The 21,546-nt window shown below is 39.2% G+C and overlaps 1 protein-coding gene across 2 annotated transcripts in view; it reads right to left on the bottom strand.

Annotated features, from left to right (window-relative positions):
- LOC114667097 (formin-like) overlaps nucleotides 1-21,546 on the bottom strand; it is a 613,004-nt gene that overhangs the window by 127,778 nt on the left and 463,680 nt on the right. The gene's annotated exons all lie outside the window — the stretch shown is intronic.

The following is a 21,546-nucleotide window of genomic DNA, read 5'->3' as shown; positions in this document are numbered from 1 at the left end:
TAATGTGCAAAATTAATTTCAGGGGGGTCAACGAATATGCCAATGATACATCTGCACATGCACGTTTCTAGTTGGAAGAATTTTGGTATTTGTATGTGCATGTACAGGTCTCCCAGGACAAGTCTGGTCCTCTGCCTCTAGACTACAATTATGTACTTTTTCTGATGAAACAAGTGCTGATTCACGTATGTGGAAGTTTTGAACTGGCCTTCACATTTTCAATTTTCTCTAAATGTAATCCATTGTGCTGATGCTCCCTAGAACCCTGTTACTTTATAAAACAAAGCCAAACAAACTGCCTACTGGTCCACTGCTGTTCAGAATTGGTTGAGACCCAACTGTACAATAATTGCAATGACAGCTCTATTGGCTTGTTACTATAGAAAGAAAGGCTGACACCACATAATGGTCCACTAATATCTGTAACACAACTCATATGTACTGTGTGTGAAACACCCTGTGGTAATCTGGGGGCTCCATAAGTGCTGCATTGAATGAACACAGAAACTTAACTTTCATTTACAAAAAAATATCTATGGAGAATGTTGTCCCTTAACCCTAATGACCTAAGGGACTAGAAGACTTGGACAATGAAACACTAGCACAAGGTATTTCGACCTGTTGAAAGCCCCACCACCAAACAATGAGTATGTCATTTTAAACTTCAACACAGGACCCCTATGACCAATGCTCTAGTGTAGAGTCTACACTAAAATCGCAGTGCAAAGACAGCTCTTAAACAGTTGTTATACAAACCCATAAACAAAAGTACTACAAATTTAAAATTACTCCTGGACACTGTAGTGCTAACAAATTAAAGCATTTTTTTCTGTCAAAACCCCCTACTCTTGAAAGATGAGAAATGAACCTTATAAACAAACTAAACAAATAACCACCAGCAGGTAGACAATAACAGAACATAACATAAACTTATTAAAACTGATTCATTGAATTCAGTGCTATGGGGGTGAAGCACTGGGAGCAAGACTTAAAACGGCCCTGGGTGAGGTGAAAGTCCATTACAGGGCTCGTTTACGCACATTCCTTACTGGATTGAATGGGTATATGCCAATAAAACATAACGTCTTTGGGAATGTTGAAGGAAAAATGGAGAACCTAGAGGAAAGCCAACACGTACACATTAACTCCACACAGATAATGTCTGGATGTGACATTCAATCCCATGATTCTTGCTACTTGGAGTAGTACCATCAATCCCTCTACCACTCTGAACAGACAATGATTACTTTAATTGTGTTTTTATTAGAAAACAATTATCTGGAAAAGGACACCGGTCATAGGAAAATTGAAGCACGGAAAAAGAGTTGTTATCTTATACATCATGGCTGCCATGAGGTTACGGATCACGTGGCATGTGTATCACCTGCAAATAAAGTCAGCAGAGAATGGCTAGTGCTGTCATTTTTACTTGCCACAATATAATAATATATAAAGACTGGAGATTGCCACAGAACTGGATACATTAAATACATGTATATCCTATTTTGCATACTCCAATTTAGTGTTGTAGCAAGGCAGATCCTTTCCTGAAAGCCTCACAAAACGATTTCACTGATTTCAAATAATTTTCTCTTCAATTTTAAGTGGTTTCCTTGGTTAAAAAAAAAAAAAAAGAAAAAAAAAGAAAAACAAAAGCAGAAGACACAGGGAGTGTGTTGAGAGGCAGCACAATGATTTATGAGTCGCTTTCTTGCACGGTGGTAGAAAGGACAAGCACAGAGGCCACACAGCGAACGGGGCTGGAGGGCATTCTCCAGCAGGTGATCCCTAAGATGCTGTAGATGACTCCCTCACCTCTTAAGGACCCGTTGGCTCTTGTGCTAATCCCTTTCTGATGGGCTGGGGCAGCAGATCACAGTGAGCTCCCAGCAGGACAGTGGCATACCCAAGAGCCATTCTCAATTAGATTTACGCCCCCACTGAACTGTGCTAATTGCACTTAGGCTTCCTTGCTTTATAGCTGCACATCAGATTCTTTAGGCGGGCATATGGTCCTTGGCGCCACAACATTTACATGCTGAAATTAAAAGAGATATTTCACAGCTTCACTTCGAAGGTCCATTCTGAAAGCAAACCACCTCCGAAATACAATTTACTGCATGTTTCACTCATTGCACATCTGTTTTCTCAGTCGGCTAGTCCTCTACAAAGAAGTGGAAAGGTGCTCATTAGTCCCATCTGCTTCAGTGCAAAAGCAAAGCCTTTCTTGAAATGTAAAAAAGCCAGACTCAAAGAAAAACCCAAACAGTGTGCAATACTGTACATAGCACATATGAATAAAAAGAAGGTTTTTAGAGAATATCACTCCCTCAAAGTTCAGTGATACCCCAGCACTACCAGAAAGTATGATTATTTCCTGGTCATTACAATGGGAAGAAAGTACAAAAGGAAGTATGGAAGTGGCACCACAATTTCTCACCCATTGATGAGGAAACACAAACCCAAGTTCAATTTATCCATCCACCATCCCACATCTTTCTTTGACATTTTAATTGCAGCTTCTTCTTCCTTTCTCTCAAACAGTCCTTACTCACACGCCAAAGCTTTGGAAAGCATGCAAGAGGGCTAAAGCCAGTATACTGACCATTGATACCAATGATTCAGGTATAGTTAGTAAACTGGATGAATGGCAGGTGCTGAGGATGCAGCACAAACAATTCATAAAGACATAGACAACCTTCAGAACAGAGGAAACACTTGTAAAATGCAGATTAATGTAGAAACGTGCAAAATGCTACACATGGGCAAAAGGCACATCGATTATAAATTCAAGATGGGAGACACTGAGCTACAGGAAGAGACCACTGAAAAGGAATTAGGGTTTTATATTGACACAACATTTTCATCAACTAAGCAATGTGTAGAATCAATTAAAAATGCAAATACATTGTTATATCATAAAAACTGTTGAATTTAAGTCAAGGGATGTTAAACCTAGACTATACAGTGCACTAGTGAGAACACATCAGGACTACTGTGTACAATTCTGGTCACAACACAAGAAAAGACACTGCAGCACTTGAAGCTGTGAAGAGGAGAGCAACCAAGTGTATTATGGGACTTAAGGACATGCCCTACTGTGACACACTCAGAGAATTAAACCTGTTTGGTCTCAAGCAGAGCGGAATGCACAGAGACCTAATCCAGGTCTTCAAAATCCTCAAAGGCATTAATAAAGTAGATCCAGTAATATCCTGAATCACATACTTGATGACTCCAGTGGAAACTAAGGGGAGGTGTTATGGGACTTTGGAACAGAGACATGGAGTTAAGCAGAAACCTTGACAACCTTTAAGAAGTACCTGGAGGAGCTACGTATTGGGATACCTTAGCTGTCAGCTAAACAAACAGGCTTGATGGACTGAATGGTCTCCTTTTGTCTGTGAAGTTTTTTATGTTCTTATTCTGCTGTGCCCCAGGTGGCCAATATCTATACCAAAAACTATGAATATTTATCAGAGGTGCCGGATAAACATGCAGGTGTCCTCTCATTTATACAGTAACTATCAAAATACCCAAACTTCGCAGCGGAGAAGTAGTGTGTTAAAGAAGTTATGAAAAAGAAAAGGAAACATTTTATAAATAACATAACATGATTGTCAATGTAATTGTTTTGTCACTGTTATGAGTGTTGCTGTCATCAAGAATTTGATTATCATTATTTCTTTCAATCAAGTTCGTATTTGGAGGACGTGTTGTGTTCAAGTTACACTTCGCGTTTGTCAACCATTGTAAAGATACAACAGGTTTCATTGATAACTTTGTGTCCACATTGTCAGAGTTGAAACATTCATAAATATCGAAGTGTCCACTATCCAAATCAATACCCGTGAATCTAAGATGTTTAACAGGCATTCCTGGTTGTCCAAAGGTGTAAAATATTTCCTCATTTCTATACACATGAAAGCGACAATGAAACAATTCTGCGGCAGCTATCAGTTCACATGCAGAACCACAGGTTGAGAGCTCAAGCATTTCACTGCTATAGTGGTCCTATGTAGTATAATTGTCTCCTGTACCATCATCAGTCCACACCTTGAACCTGTCCCAGTCATTCAGTACATAAAACACAATGTCTCTGCGGATATCAAGGCTAAGACTGATATGGCCATGCAATAAGTAAGAGAGAGAATGGAAGAGGCGGGTGCAATCTCGGGACAAGGAAACCATTGGGTACAGGTCGGTGAAATTGTGATCGACATTGATCAACAGAATAGACTTGTTATTCGGGGTAAACTTGCACCTGTTGAGAGAGAAAGTACGAAGGAATGCAAGAAGCGGTGAAGCGGGGAATGAAGAGCGCAAGTCAGCACCAGGAAGACGTATGTGAGCAAGTAAAGAAGCCCAACAATGACAGCCTTGAAGCAGTGGAGTAAAAGAAAAGGCAACAGTCACGAGGAGGGAGACGTGAGGAAGTAAGGAAACCCAACAATGTGAGATTTGAAGAGGTGGAGTAAACGAAAAGGCAGGAGTCACCAGCAGGAAGATGTGAAGCAAGGCAAACAATAACAGGCTTGAAGCAGTGGAGTAAATGAAAAGGCAGGAGTCACCAGCAGGAAGACGTGAAACAAGGCAAACAATAACAGGCTTGAAATGGTGGAGTAAAGAAGAAGGAAGCAGTGAGCATGATGAACAGCTGAGGAAAGTAAGGAACCGACTGAGGAGGCACATGAGCGCGAAATGTCGATAATGTATATAGGCAGGGAGCCAACCACATGGTAGGTGTGTGGACAGTGGCCATGCAGAAAAAGGAAGGGGGACCGGTGGTGGCCCTTGTGCGTCTCTGCTGTGAAATAAATTGTCTGTTAACGGAAATAAGGAATGAAACTGCCAAAAGGAGAGGTCAGTTCCAAAAGTTCCTTATGGCATAATGGTGAGAACCGCCAAAAAGAAGACGTTATTTTCGAAAGTTCGTTATGGGGCATGGCGCAAAATGAAACATACTTAATGTTTGAAAGTACAGTGTAAAGGATGAGCATGGGAAATTTGTGCTTCCTACGTAAATTGGAAGTCACAGAAATAGTGAGGAGGGGTTTCCCCTATATATATATATATATATATATATATATATATATATATATATACAGTATATACAGTTTAGGGGCTACACCTGTTTCTCCCCCTTGGGTGCTGCAATAACACATGAAACATACCTAACTTTTGTATGTACACTGAAAGGAATGAGCATGCGAAATTTCAGCTTCCCACCTATATGGAAAGTGGGAGAATTAGTGATGAGTCAGTGAGGGCTTTTCCTTTTATACAGTCACCAGTAACGGCGCACTGCACGAATACACCTGACTTGAGCATTCATAGTATTCACTTTCTTTCTCTGTACGTTTAGCATACATTTGCTCAGAGGTTGATGTGCTTGCTGCTTCCTGAGCAGCCCTTCTTTACTCCACCCTAGCGGCCCGCTGCATCTCTTCTTTCGTCTGCATCTTTTCGCGTTAAAACTGATTCAGTCAGTTTTTGTGTTGCAATTACTTAGTACGTTTTCTTTAATCTTTCATTTAATCTGGCACTTAAGTCTTCAATCTGCCTCAAGAATGATTAGTGAAGGTGGTAGAGAATGAAAACGGTGCCCATACGCATGCGCCACAAGGCCACCCTGCTGCGTGCTGCCGAGAGTTGATTCTACAATAAAATAAAATTAAAATAAAAAGAGTAATAAAATCATCACCCTGAAAGCGGATAGTAGACGTCACGTAGTATATGTGTACCAAATTTCAAGTCAATAGGTGAAACGGTTTCTGAGCTACAAGTGATTTAAAATCCTGGACAGACAAACGAACAGCCACGGTAGCGTATTATAGAAGAAGATATGAAAAAGTTTGGGACCCCCTCTTAATTCTTTGGATTTTTGTTTATCATTGGTTGAGCTTTCAAAGTAGCAACTTCCTTTTAATATATGACATGCCTTATGGAAACAATATGCATCATAACAAAATTAGACAGATGCATAAATTTGGGCACCCCAACAGAGATATTACATCAATACTTAGTTGAGCCAATATGACAGCACTCATGAAATAAAAAAACAAAGTGCCAATGCAATGATGATACCAAAGAAATTATGAAAAAGACAAATAGAAAAAAAATTAAATAGTGATATGGAAACAAAAGCATATTTAAAAAATTAAAGATATGATCGTGACACTAAGGAGTACTCAATCCATGATCTATGCTGTTTGATCTCCCTAGTTCTGCACTCTACAAAAATAAATCAAGAGGGTGCCCACTTGCATTTGAAGTGTGGTGTACGAATAAGAACGCCTCACAGCAGTACGCAACCTAGTGGAATGGACAAACTTATCTGGTCTTATGTGTTATAAGGCTCAAGAGATCTAACATGAATTCAGTGGGTGGGTTTTCTTCCTGAAGAAGGAAGCTTCCTGCCACAGTTTTAGGCGACAGAACAGTGAGACCAACGAAAGATGATCCACATTATCAGATTTGAATGGCTAGCTCAGAATTCTATGGTGGTGAAACTCTGCCTGGAAAAGGGCGGTTCTTGCAGCTGACTTAGACACAGTACTGTCAGGAGACAGTTGTTCCTGCAAATTTAGTTATTGTCTGATGTAAGGAATTTTTCAGGAATGCTGCACAACAAGGGTCGGAAGCTATACCATAACACCTAACAGGAAGTAATTAGGGTCCCTTGGACTTCCTGACTTTAAGCTTAGAGCTGGGCTCAGGCAGCAATACTCTGGGGTTTAAAAATAGTCAACCCCTCCAATGTTATCTGAGCCCAGATTGGCAATGGGTGACAGATCTCCAGCAATAATAGAAGTAAGGAAAAGGAGAGGTCCTACTGGTGGGAAACGGAAGGGAACCATAATAACAAACATCGACAGCAAAAGGATTCAAGCCAGCTAGCTGCTCCAATGGAAACCTATCCCCACCTGCTGAGACAGGTCTGTAGAGGGCTCAATGGTGTTTTACTGCATTTATAATGTGTGTTCTGACTCTGTGGACACCTGGGATTACTTACAGTTATTAATGGATAACTGGGAGATGGGAGTAGATTCATACCTGGTGGCATGGATCGTGGACTATCTTACAGACAGACCTCAGTATGTGCGTCTCGGGAACTGCAGGTCTGACATTGTGGTCAGCAACACAGGAGCTCCGCTGGGGACTATACTTTCTCCGGTCCTGTTCAGCCTATATACATCGGACTTCCAATATAACTCGGAGTCCTGCCACGTGCAAAAGTTCGCTGACAACACTGCTATCGTGGGCTGCATCAGGAGTGGGCAGGAGGAGGAGTATAGGGACCTAATCAAGGACTTAGTTAAATGGTGCGACTCAAACCACCTACACCTGAACACCAGCAAAACCAAGGAGCTGGTGGTGGATTTTAGGAGACCCAGGCCCCACATGGACCCTGTGATCATCAGTGGTGACTGTGTGCAGAGGGTGCAGACCTATAAATACCTGGGAGTGCAGCTGGATGATAAATTAGACTGGACTGCCAATACTGATGCTCTGTGTAAGAGAGGACAGAGCCGACTATAATTCCTTAGAAGGCTGGCATCCTTCAACATCTGCAATAAGATGCTGCAGATGTTCTATCAGACGGTTGTGGCGAGTGCCCTCTTCTACGCAGTGGTGTGCTGGGGAGGCAGCATAACGAAGAAGGATGCCTCACGCCTGGACAAACTGGTGAGGAAGGCAGGCTCTATTGTAATAATAATAATAATAATACATTTTATTTATATAGCGCCTTTCCTATGCTCAAGGCACTTACAGAATAAAAGAAAGAATGGCAGGGTATACAGTATATAGCGTTGTACAAACCAGATAAATAAATAAAGAAGATTACAACAGTGAATTCAGAGAAAAAGCCTAACAGACAACATAATTGATGGTCTAGCGCACACACACACAGGTTACATGAGCATCTTGACAGAGAGGTAAACTGAGAGAAGGGTAATAAAGTCAGGTAGAGCTAAAAGCCTTCCTGAACAGATGAGTTTTGAGTTGTTTTTTAAAACAATTCATGGAGTCAGCTGACCTTAATAATTTCTGTAGGTCATTCCAGAGTCTGGGCGCTATACAGCTGAAGGCCCTGTCACCCATGGAGTGTAGATTAGTGTGGGGCACAACAAGATTGCCAGAATCAGAGGACCTTAGTGGGCGGGCAGGCACATAGTGATGGAGAAGGTCACTGATGTAGTTTGGCGCGAGGTTATTTAAGGCTTTGTAGGTTATTAGTAGGATTTTATATTCGATTCTCTCAGACACAGGGAGCCAGTGAAGGTGGAGCAGGATGGGTGTGATGTGCTCGCTGCTGCTGGTTCAAGTAAGGACTCTTGCAGCCGAGTTTTGAATAAGCTGGAGCTATGATATAAGATTAGAAGGGGCACCTGCCAGTAGGGAATTACAATAATTGATGCGGGATGTGATAAAAGCATGGACAAGTTTCTCAGCATTAGAGAAGGAGAGGAAGGAGCGAACACAGGATATGTTACGGAGGTGAAAGTAAGAAAGTTTCTTAATGTGATTTATGTGGGCGGAATAAGTGAGGGAGGAATCAAAAATGACACCAAGATTCTTTGCAGTAGAGGCAGGTCTGATGAGATCACTGACAAGATGGACTGGGAAGGAGCTCACTTTATTAAGTTTAGTCCCAATTTGAAGGAGTTCAGTTCTGTTGCAATTTAATTTTAAAGAGTTCAGCTCCATCCAGGTTTTAATTTCACTAAGGCAGGTTGTGAGCTGAGAAAGCTCTGATGAAGTTCCACTTTTAACATTGAAGTAGAGTTGAGTATTATCTGCATAAAAATGATAACCCAGTCCATAGCTACGTATAATATGGCCAAGGGGAAGCATATAAATACAGAAGAGAAGAGGGCCGAGGACAGAGCCCTGAGGAACTCCTTGTGTGACTGGTGCTGAGCTGGATCTGCTGTTGCCAAGACTAACAAACTCTTGCCTATCAGTCAGATAGGACTTGAACCACTGGAGGGCAGTGCTAGAGATACCCAGCATGTTCTCCATTCTGGACAGTAGAATGTCATGTCTGATAGTGTCAAATGCTGCACTGAGGTCTAATAGAATTAACATGCTGGTTTGTCCAGAGTCTGCTGCCATAAGCAAATCATTGGTTACTCGTAGCAGAGCAGTTTCACAGCTGTGCCATGCCCTGAAACCAGACTGAAAGGGTTCCATCAAGTTATAAGAGGTTAAGTAATTGGTGAGTTGGGAAGCTACAACACGCTCAAGAACCTTTGACAGGAAAGGTAAGTGGGAAATAGGCCGGAAATTGTTAAGATTGTCAGCATTAAGACCAGATTTTTTTAACATTGGGGTTACAGAAGCAATTGTAGGCATGGAGCTGGACAGTTTGACATCTGTGCAGAGCGACGGGCGCTGAGCAGGCTCCTGTCTATCATTGAGAATCCACTGCATCCACTAAACAGTGTCATCTCCAGACAGAGGAGCAGCTTCAGCGACAGACTGCTGTCACTGTCCTGCTCCACTGACAGACTGAGGAGATCGTTCCTCCCCCACACCATGCGACTCTTCAATTCCACCCTTTGGGGGTTAGGGGGTAAACGTTAACATTATACAAAGTTATTGTCTGTTTTTACCTGCATTTTTTATCACTCTTTACTTTAATATTGTTTCCTTATGAGTATGCTGCTGCTGGAATATGTGCATTTCCCCTTGGGATTAATGAAGTATCTATCTATCTATCTATCTATCTATCTATCTATCTATCTATCTATCTATCTATCTATCTATCTATCTATCTATCTATCTATCTATCTATCTATCTATCTATCTATCTATCTATCTATCTATCTATCTATCTATTGTAACATAATGTAACATTCTCCAAGTAACATAATGCATCTTACGGTCATTGTGCGGCAGGAGCCTGTTCAGACCTCATTGAGCATAAGGAAGGCAGGGCCTATGGACATGAAAACATTTATTTACTTCCCAACTGGAATTTATTGAAATATGATATATGCACTGTAATATATGCACTGATGTAAAATGCCTGCTTTTATCCATTTAGCCATTCTGGCACTTGCCAACTTGATGAACAATTTTCAGTCCATTCATCCATCTTGTTTTCTGTCTCATATTTGAACTTTTCTCATGGTATTATGTCAATATTTCGTCATCATCTTGTTTAGAATGAGTCTTTCTGGTAGAGAATGTCACCATTTTCTCATTATCATTAACTTTCACTATCTGGTCTCTGCCATATGTATTTTGTTCTTGTACAACTGGTTTTTGGTTTCCTCCTACTGACCAGGTGTCAGTGAGTGAGGGTACTAATGCTGAAATGACAGTCCTGCCAAGTATGATTCTTACTTTACCCCTAAAGATTCCAGGATTGCATTTGCCTCTCTGATCCTGACATCGACCATTCTATTGGTCCAACATGAATGTAAAAATCTCCAAGGAGATGCCACGTTTACCATACATATCTAAATGAACATCTTTCAAAAAACCCATCATGTCTAATATGGCTAGTGTGCATCTTACTGAGAATGCATAACCTTTGCCCAGGTCTCCTTGGGACAATGAACCAAGAGAGCTTCTGAGCATGTCTTCCCACCTGTGGATCGGATTTACTTTTTCCTCCTATTTAGCTTGAAGGTTTTTTTTGTGCCTGAACTGAAACATATGGAGGCAATCTTACATCATAACAACCTATTTGCATCTTTTGAGAAGGAGACTATTGTTTAACAGTACATATTGGTGAACACGAGCTGTTGGTTTAATTCCTCCTTTCATCTTTTTAAAAGTAGATATTCTTGAGTAGTGAAAACAGTTATGTCTGTCACAACTAGTTTAAAAGATTAAAGTACCTTAATGAATCCGCTTAAAAAAACAAATCAATACAGTTACATCCAACCAATATGAACAGCAACATGTCACCCAGTTTTATTTTCATTGACACAGAGTAGGCTAACCATCTGAGCTGGAAGCAGCACACGAATCATAAGTTACCAAATGTCATGAAAACAGAACCAGCCATATGCTCTGTAATCAAGAGAAGGGGCAATGTCCTGGAGGGGAATTCTGCTTTTGAAATAATCTTTTCTTCTAGTGGACCAGTTGCCCCAGGGCATTCTCATGCTCACCCTCACACTCACACCATGCCAATCTGATATTACTAAATAACCTATGAAGATGTTTTTTATGTATGGAGCAAAGCCAGAGCATCTATGAAGAACTTGGGGATAAAATTCAATCTCCATACAGAGGACATGTCAACCAGTGTTAAAGGGCAAAACTTTTGTGCTACTATTTAAACTTTGAAAGGTGAAATAAAAAAATTATTCAGTAAAGCTACCGTGATTGCTAAATACTACAGTAATTGTAAGAGCCACTGTACTTATAGTCTTAGAAAAGATGCAAAATTCAGGCCTAAATCTCAAAAAGAGGACTAACTCAAAATTTAGACATCATTTTCATTTCTAAGGATGGTGGACAGAGAGAGAAGGTACTATAGGCATACTGCTAACTCAGAGATTCTACTTTTATGAGCTTCCCTCTTTGTATTTACGGTTGATCAACACTATTCAATTCAGTTTATTTTTGTACAGTGCTCTCCGCTGAGTGCAGGTGCAAAGTGTTATGACAAATTCTCAGGTAATATGCAAGTGTAAATTTTACAAATTACTAATTACATAAAGCATACAAATAAAGAGGCTGAGTGGGTGGCCAGTTGACTAAAGCAATTTCAAAGTCAGCAAGAAATGTATTTCTGAAAAGTCTGCCATTCAGAGTTTTCAATTTTCCACTACGCTGTTCTCTACTGCCCAAATATTATATTAGCTTAAGAATCTACTTTATACCTGAATGACTAGATAACGCACATAGAGTTCCAATCTAGGAGCACACCTTGGCTAATGCCATAAACTGGAATGGGCTCTTTCCACTGTTTGATGTTGCAGCCCTGGGCACAGCTCTAAAGTCTTCCTTGTTTCTGATCTATCAGTGCATATACTTTGACATTTTGTCTCCAGTCAAGAAGTTATAAATGCCTTGTAGACAGTAAAAAATCTTTTGTTATAATTATTATTTCACAATGTCTCATTCTGACCTGAGGAGTAGGAACAGGAGGAGGGCTCCTTCAAGGCTTGTTTTGACTTGTAAGGGTAGCACATGGCTAATTATGTATGCAAATCAGCCATGAGGTGCTAACCTATAGCACACAGGGACCAGTTATACATCCAGTGGCATACTCTCATTTTAGTCAGCTAATGACTCCCTCAAAAAAGAAAAATACTTTAAAAAATATTTTTTAAACACATGCTGGTACAAATCTGGTTGGATAGGCCTGAATCACATCAGCAGGAATCTTTACAGTAGGCATGTGTGAATGTCCTGGTCATGGCTGATACAGCTCTGTGATGTCACAGAGGCCTTGCAGAGCATCTCAGGGCACTTGGAAGAACACTTTGGAAAATTGTGTCAATCAACCCTTACTTGAGACGAGGGAAGAAAGCTTACAAGAACAGAGGGTGCACCTCACAAATAACACACCTGGGAATTTCTTCTCTGCAATAGACTGGTGCCACCACAAACTGTCTACTGCCTCCAATCCAGTACATGATAGAAGCAAGATTCAGAAAGAAGACAGATGAGTGTTCTAAATGCTTATTTCTTTAAAAGGGTTACACAAATTGTATTAAAACTAACATGATCATGACAGAATATTTCAGTCTGAAAGCAAAAATAAAATAAAAAAACAGCACCTCAAGGGGATCAAAGAAAAGAAAAACAAAATTCTTAAATATTTCATACCTTTCATCACACAAAGAATGTAACAAGAAACAATAAACAAGACTTGCTTACTTTCAACTAAAAAATTGTAAATATTTTTCTTTTAATTTTCTGTGCAAAATCACTGATGTTAGTTTTGAAAATTTAGGCAGTGATGCCAAGTCCTTCATATGTTTCCAGCTAAGTCGAGTCCAACTATATCCGGCTTTTTATTGCCAACAGACTTTGTTGTTTTCCTCACTTCATAATCGGCTATCTGAAAAAAATCTACATAGGGGCAGCAAAAAACGTCAAAAATCCAAACAAACACATATTATTGAAAATTGTCAAGTTAAAAACTGCATTTGGCAGCTTCAGGCATTTCTGAATTAAGTAATTTTGAATACTACATTCTTGTGATTTAAAACTGTTACCCAGATGTCCCTACTAATCAGAATATATATCAACAGTGGCTGAAAAGAAGTAAAGTTGTGGCTTTGATAAAATCATAACACAAGGGAGGGAGACTGGAAAACAAAGGAGACTGCTGGATCAAGCAATGTGCTCTAGTGATACTCAGGTTTTTGCATTTTATTAAGATTTTGACCATTTTGTCAGTTATTTTTTTGCCTGATTGTTTCTGATCTGGTCTTTGGCCTTCCCACTTTTATTTATTAAGTCTTCTTTTGTTCTCTTAGTAGTTTGTTCCAGTCAATTCACCAATCAAGATGGTGAGTGTTGGCCGGTTTACAATTGACTCATCTTTGAGCATATCCTAAGAGCAAAAGGCACAAGGTAAAAAAAACATGGGCAGAATGTCAGTCCAAAACTCACTCACACTGGGATAATTAAAAGTCATCAATAAACCAGACTTGCACATCTTCAGGATGTGGGGGGGAAATGTGAGTACCTATACAGATGTGGGGAAAACATTCAAACACTACACTGGCAGCTGAACTGTTTTTCAAACTGATTACTCTGGAGCAGTAGAGCTAGCCCTGCACCACCAGGCCAACTTCTGCTTTCCCAATTACTAATTAAACTATGAACTCTATATGCAATATAACTGAGCCATAGGGTATGATTAAAGATTTAGTGTGTTCACGAGTGGGTCTAATATGTATTATTAGATGGATTATCTTATTGTTCTAATTAAGGTGTTATTAGAAAAGGGACAGAATTATAGTTTACTTAATTATTGTTCTGTTAATGAACTGACAGAAAAACCAGATAAAGCAAAAACCGGGAAATGCATGTAAAAAACAAAAAAAACAAAACAAAACCAAAGCCCAATACGAGAGACAATAATCATGGACAAGACAACAAGTGGGTCAAAACTGAAAGTACACGCGTGAAAACTTTAGTGATTTGGTATCCGCAGATCGGATAAGTATCTGCACTCAAAGCCGTTGTTTTATCCCGTTGCTTTGACTGAACATGGATCCCAACATCAGAGGCCATGCTGCTAGGAACGCTGGAAGACAGACCTAATGAAGGAAATAAACACTGGTGGTGTTTGAGAAGCAAAAACCATACCAAATCATGACAATTATGTTCAGAACTCTGTATGAAATGCATAGACTAACTGAACTTGGGCAAAATGACAGCCTTTCCAGATGCCTTGAGGTAGCAAAGTATTTTGTAACTTTTGGGAAAGGCCAGTGATAACCCCAGTACTCAAAAACAGCTTTAATTTTACTTCCAATAAAAAGACCCTTTGTAAAGAAAACCAGTATTGTTACCAAGCAGCAAAGACGGCTTAAGATGTCCTAATAGTACTGCTAAGCAACACCCCTGAATAACTTTATAACTTTAGAAATCAAATCATTTACTAAAGGAGTTTAACTGATCTTATTCTCTACACCATCACATACAGCTAACTGATAGCATACAATAATGAGCACACTGTATGTCAGACGCCAGTCCTTTTGTTTGGTCACATATTTGTGCTCAGGGCATTGGAGATCAGTAAGACCAAGGAACCCAATTTTTTTGCTAATGCTTATAGTGTCTCAGTGTGACTGTCAGATCAAGGCACTATAGACGTAGCTGTGAACATATTAACAAACATTAAGCCAGCTATCTGGTCAATGCCAAGGAAACAAACAAGACCTTGACCATGCATGTTGGCCCAACAGAATAAGCAGCCATTTCTAGAGTTTCTTCCATCGTGCTCAAAGGCAGTGGAGTTTACTATTACTTCAACCAATGACCAACAATGCTTTCTGTTCCAACACTCTCAACTAACTTCACTTGACATAATGTTATGGCTGGGTTCATTATTATTTTTTTATGTGTTTATCTGCATTAATTTACAAGGTTGCTTCTCGTTTTGGCCATTTTCTGACTTTGACTACACCTTTTCTTCAGGTATTCCTTCAAAGAGAACCCTGTTCTGCTAGCTCAATATCAGCGCACGTAGTCAGTCATTTGTTTCCATCAATGTTGGGACGTGCCTCCCAGTAATTGAAAACAAGGAGCCAATTTCAATTATGCTAACTATTGACTAGCTCCCTCTCCATTCCCATTCCGACATCTGCAGAAGACTTTCTGCTGAATGACGTTCAGCGCCAAACTAGACAAATAAGCAAGCTCTGTACAGGGTCTCTGTCAGAAAAATGCATTTGAAAGTGCTCTTAGGTGATCATGATGGAACACACCGGAGACTTGCATGCAACACAGATATTTTGTCACTGTATACTACATTAAATAACAAAACAAAAACAAAGTATGCCAAGCGTCAGAATCATAAAACAAAATCAGTCAAAATAATGCTAGTTGTCTGAATACAAAAAGGTAATGAGATTTACAATGTAGCAAAACAAAGTGTTAAAAAAGAAAGTTTAAGGCAATGCAAGTATGGCTGCTATTGAACTTGCTTGTCAGACAGCTGACGATCAATAACTAACTTTTCCTTCTTTTGTTTATTATTTTGAGTGCTACCACAGTCCATTTTGTGCTTACTTGGATGTCTTAATACGAGACTGCATATTTTTAAAGTAGCCGCTTTTCACATTTTTAATGCCTGACTGTTTCTGCTTGTGGCTTATGAGATATTATTTGGAGATACATTGTGTGAGCTCTAAAACAAGGTTTCTTTTCCTTTAGCGGGTTTGGCACACAGACAGGCACGCGAGGAGCATAAACACAGAAAAAAATAGCAAAACATACAAGGATCTATAAACAAAAAACATATACTAAAAATACAGCTCTGGGAGAATTGCACCATTTATTTACTCAGCTGCAAAAAGAACCACCCTAGGACTAGTAGGTTCTTTCACCTTCTTGCCATGTCACAATTCTCATGTGTTGCCCTGCAGGAAGCAGTAACACAGTTTCACTTCCCAACCCTGGACTGTCAAATTTATTATAGGAAATATCTTTTTCTTCAGATGCCATCCTCTGAAGCTAATTTTTGGGCTTTCTGATTAGCAGACCCCAACATGTGTAGAATATGCGTGGCATAATATATTTTGTTTTGCTGTTCCTCAATTCAGACACACTACTGGGTAATGGGGTGAATCCCCTGCTATGATAGTGTGATCAGCCACAGTCTACAATTTCATTATCAAATTTGCTGATAACACCACCATCTTAGGTGAGATGGCTTACAGAGAGTAGACTGGCTTTCAGTCATCCTGCATAGCTAATTTTTAGGTCCAGTAATAACTCAGACTTCATCTAAAGGTCATAGAGCTACTGAACGGCCACTCATAATGTATGACAATTGCATGTAAATACTGTATCTTCAATATATTATCTGATGCTGCTTTTAATTTATGATGGTGTATTTATTGTCTGTTGTTACAATTATACACTGTCACTAGTCTGTAGGGGTCATACAAGTAAGAAATAGCATATTTATTAAATAGATTGTCTTGGCATCACTGGTTGGCAAAACCAGCACTGGACTTCTGCCAGCCCAGCAAAGGGTACGCATATGCCTGTAACCATAAATATTACTTGTTGGCCAATTTAGCACTGCCAATGAACCTTGTATAAGATGTGCACGCAAACTCCACAACCAATGTGACTGGGCTGTTTACTGCACCTCGGTTCATGGAAGCGCAGTGCTCCATTGAGTCACCCTCATAAGTATATACAGCTTACCATGTGCATAGTGACTTGTTTTGATATATGTGTGGATTATCTGTATGTCTTGGTTAAGATGGAAGGATGAACATTAAATAATTTATATGAAGAGCATGCATAGGAAAGCTTCAAAGCTGTAATACTTATTGTACCAGAGAATTAGGATCAAACAAAATGAGTGCAGGCAGATGTGCTCACTGTCTAAGAAGTCCAAAGATCACAGAATGAGGGGAATGCTCCAGCTAAAATCAGTAAATCAAACTGTGGATTTGCAAGTACATATAAGTTAAATTGCAATGTAAAACTGGCTCAGTTTAAACAAGTGCTGATGACAGGATTGGACAATTATGCTCACCAGGGCTGGTGGCCTACCATTTATGCAGTATCGCAAAACTAAGCTCTAGTTTCTCAGTCAAAAAAGTGATCTTGAGTAATAGATGGATAGGTGGTGGCTGACCTGCCTGAAGTGTATGATTAAAGCATAGACATGGTCTTCTCTGGTATGCAAGAGGGGCTTAAAAGTGCAGTAAAATTTCAAGCCACCTCAAGCTAAATGGTGCTAATGATCTCAACACTGTTCATCAATTCCTACTCACATGATATGATCAAAATAAGCTACATTTGATTTTTCCTAAGATAAACGAGGTAGTTACTGCTGTGTATGAAGAAAAATGTTCTGCTGTTTGTGTAAGACCTGTTTACTAACCATCTATGCCTCTCATTCTTGTTGAATAACTCACTTTAAAGTAACAGCTATTCTGCTTACTTTTTTCCTTCACAAGTTTATATTTTCCATTTATTGAGGACTACAAGATTCAAGTCCTTTGGTATTTCCTCATTGCTCATATCCTGAGGTCCCAACATCAGTTTGGAAGCTCAGCACTTTTATATCCTTTTGGTATTACTGAGACCAAAACTACACATACTATTCCAAATGTGGCTTCACAAGCATGTTATACGGCTTAAGTAATACCATTCATAATTTGTACTCCACACAGCATGAATGCTATATAAGTCAGCCTCCTATAACATTATATTGTTGTGGTTCAGGCAGAGTGGTTTGCATGTAAGTGGCATCTAGTCTGCGTAGTGTCTTGTTCATCTGTTTGCGCCAGCTGCCTTACACATGATTAACATCAGGAGCCCAAAAAATCTTAATCTATACATATAATGTAAAGATGACTGGCTGACTGACTGACTCACTCATCAACAAAAACTCCATTTTCCATTCAGTTAAAAAGCTGAATTTTGGCAGGATGGTACTCCTGCGCCAGTATGCATCTGCTAAGAAAGGACACTTCGATATATGAATATTTAGGAGTAAAAATTTCCTCCAACTCCACAGAAAAATGAAATATCTTGAAATCACAAAAACCCCTTAATGAATCTGATTGAAATTTGGTAACATTACAGAAAAAGGAAAGTCTTAATGTGTTTTTTAATTTGTCCATATTTGTTGGTAATAATGATTTACAAGTGGGCTATTTGTAGGGACTGTGTCCTTTTATCTGCTGACCGCTGCAAAGGGAGGAAAGGAATTGTGCAGAGAAATGGGACTGCCGCTTTACGCAAATGAAGGCTACTGCCAGAAGCATGGGGGAAGGAAAAAGGTTCCGCAGAGTGCAAAATAGACATGGTTAGAAAAGTTGCCACCTTGGTTACATGGCATGCTCCCCATTTTATTTACTTCTTCTTACTCCTTACTATGCAGGTATAAAATATATACAAACTCAATGGGAGTTGTCCCCAGTGGATTATTGATTGTGTTTATAGATAGATAGATAGATAGATAGATAGATAGATAGATAGATAGATAGATAGATAGATAGATAGATAGATAGATAGATAGATAGATAGATAGATGCTTTATTAATCCCAAGGGGAAATTCACATACTCCATATATATACAGTACATATACTTCGATCAATAGAGTGGGAGAGGAAAGGCCCTTGGTGGTAAAATATATGCAATATGGCTGAGAACTTGGGTGTCTCCCAAAAGTTGGACTATGATGTGGCGCTATATTTCGGTTTGCAAAGCAGAAACAGTGAAGGGCCGGAACAGCTTACCAGTTCACTTCAAGCACTGGTGACAACACAGGCCAGGAGCAATGGCATGCCTTGGCAAGTTCAGAGCCCCCCACGGACAGAACATACAGGAGGTGGACAATGCATGCTCAGCCTGTAAACATCAATGTTGTATGTAATAAGGTAAAGTAAACCATAATTCAGCTTATATTGCTTTTGATCTAAACCCTCCAAAACTTTGCAATGGCTCAAGATTACAGATCTAAAATTCTGATTGAAGCTACCTTTTTTAACAGGTGTAATTATATTTATACCCTAATTTCCTATTATTTCTACTAATTACTTGTTTGAATTCAAAGTAATAGTTTCTTGTAAAATTATCATTTTCCAATGACCGTCAGCAAAAGCCTAGGTCAGTCACTAGGAAAAGCAAGAAATAATGTATGGCATGAATTTTTTACTCCTGGGCAATTGTATGTAGCATATTCAAAAATAAGTTAAAAAGTAACATATCGTACGCAGAAAAGTACTCCATTAGTTACATAGCCCTTCATGTCTAAGTGAAGCCAGGTAACACAGCTAGCTTAAAATGTAAAAGCAGTATCTACATTGATGTTTTCATATTTAAATTTATTTCTCAGCAAGCAATGGGTGCAAGACACAAATATTGCACTATAAATCTGCTTCAATGGAATGTGCACTACATAAAAATAAAGCAAATTATATCCTGTTGAGGGTCATGGCGTCAACATACCCAGATGGGTATATCAAGCAAGTTTCCATGTAATTTTGGGGAATTAATAGGTGCTCTCAGGCCAGCTGGGAGATATAACTGAATCCTAAGTCTGCCCCTGTGCCATTTTACTCTGGGCTTTGCCTGATATACTTTTTCTAGAAATCAACCAGAAGACACCCTTGTTATATAATGAAACCAACTCAACTGTCTCCACTACATCTGGAAAAGCAACAATTCTTCATTGAGGTCTTTGGCCATTGCTGCATTTCTACCCCATTTATGGAGAGTGAGCACAGCAATCCATAGCAAAATCTCAATTCAGTTTTTTGAACCCACAATCCCTCAGTTACCATGGAGAACTTGTAACAATAGGCAAGGATGTGGACTGGTAAACTGAAAGCTAATGCTTCACTAAACATTTAATTTTAGTTCTACTGAACAAAATCATGTAGTAGGTGTGCAACTAACTAACTCAAAATGCAAATGTGGTTATTTGAAAGCATAATGCTGTCATATTCACTAATCAGCAACATTCTGTTGTGAGTGCATTCACAAAGTGGTTAAATGCTTTTCACCTTCATAAAGAAGATAGAGAGAACATAAGGTGGTTATGACTACATTGTTACTAAGTCAAAAGATGAACAAAAATGATCGGATTGCAGACAAGACAAAAGCAATAATGCAAAAAAGGAGAGAAGCCAAACCAGAGGACAAACCAAAATTGAGCAAGGAAATTCAGCAAACTCACCCAGAGGGATTTAAGGAGAACAAATTATTAACACATGGGACAAGCTAGAGGAAATTCCCAAAAATGGAAGACTGATGATTCTGTCTCAGACTGTGAGATCTCACAGTCACAATACACACTGCAAATCTTCCAGTTACTTATAGTACCCACATAAAATAGTTGACAGATTAGCGGAGGTATGGTGTGGTGAGAAAATCAGGCAAGGAAATAAATGGACTGAAAGAGCACCTCAGAAAAAAGCAGGGGCCTTTCTAAATTACACTGTTCAGATCATATGGGAGAGTGCCACTTATTTCAGTACACTAGCCAATAAATGCTAAAATACGATTTTTTAATTGGTTGCAAAATGTCCTGAGGTTGCCTGGAGGTAGACCTGGGGTACACATAAAGCTGTATATTTAGGGAATATTGTGTTTGTAATCTACACTGAGCAGTTCATTGTAGGCCACTAGTCAGTGACAAATTCATAGCTATGATTCAAGGTAGAGAGGATCATGTTGTAATACTTGTTGATTCCCTTCTTCAAGTTTTTGTACAATTTTTGTACAGTTATATGTCCACTGTTTATTTTTATCGCATGTTGATGATGTCATCATGCCTTGGGTTTTCAACATGAGTGCCAATTGATAAACATTTGTGTTTTATGGTCGTGCTCATGTTGTGTATGCTGTCCATGAGATTGCCCAGAACACGGCAGAGAAATAAGAGCTTTCATGTTTTGGATTTTTTTTGCAAGAGACTTGTTATTCTTTATTTTCAAAGTTCTTTAAGATTCTAGTGTTGATTTTGACTTCTGCTTTGTTTCTTTCTGACTAAAGATTTTTAGATGAAGTTTTCAGTTTGAGTTTTAGTAATTTTTGTCCTTGGCTTTTCCCTCTGAGTTTTGCCTGCTCCCTTATGCTTCTTTAAAATAATCAACTTGGAAATCTCCCCCTTGTACTTTGCTATGATTCTGTTTTTACCTTAATTTCTTACTTATTCATTTAGCATTTACTGCATTTCATGTTCTTTGTGTCTCTTTAGGGGTTTTGGAATATTGAAAACCCTTATTGAAGGTTTATTTGGTACGAAAAACATAAAATATTTAACATCTTATTGAGATGTCATATTGTATTCATGGGACCTGCGATTTGTGGCTTTTTTGTGTAATGACACTATTCACATTGCTATGCAGCCCACCTGA

Source organism: Erpetoichthys calabaricus, chromosome 16 (assembly GCF_900747795.2).
Source record: "Erpetoichthys calabaricus chromosome 16, fErpCal1.3, whole genome shotgun sequence".
NCBI lineage: Eukaryota > Metazoa > Chordata > Cladistia > Polypteriformes > Polypteridae > Erpetoichthys > Erpetoichthys calabaricus.
The sequence above is the reverse complement of the archived record's forward strand: the minus strand, read 5'-3'. Positions and strand labels throughout refer to the sequence as shown.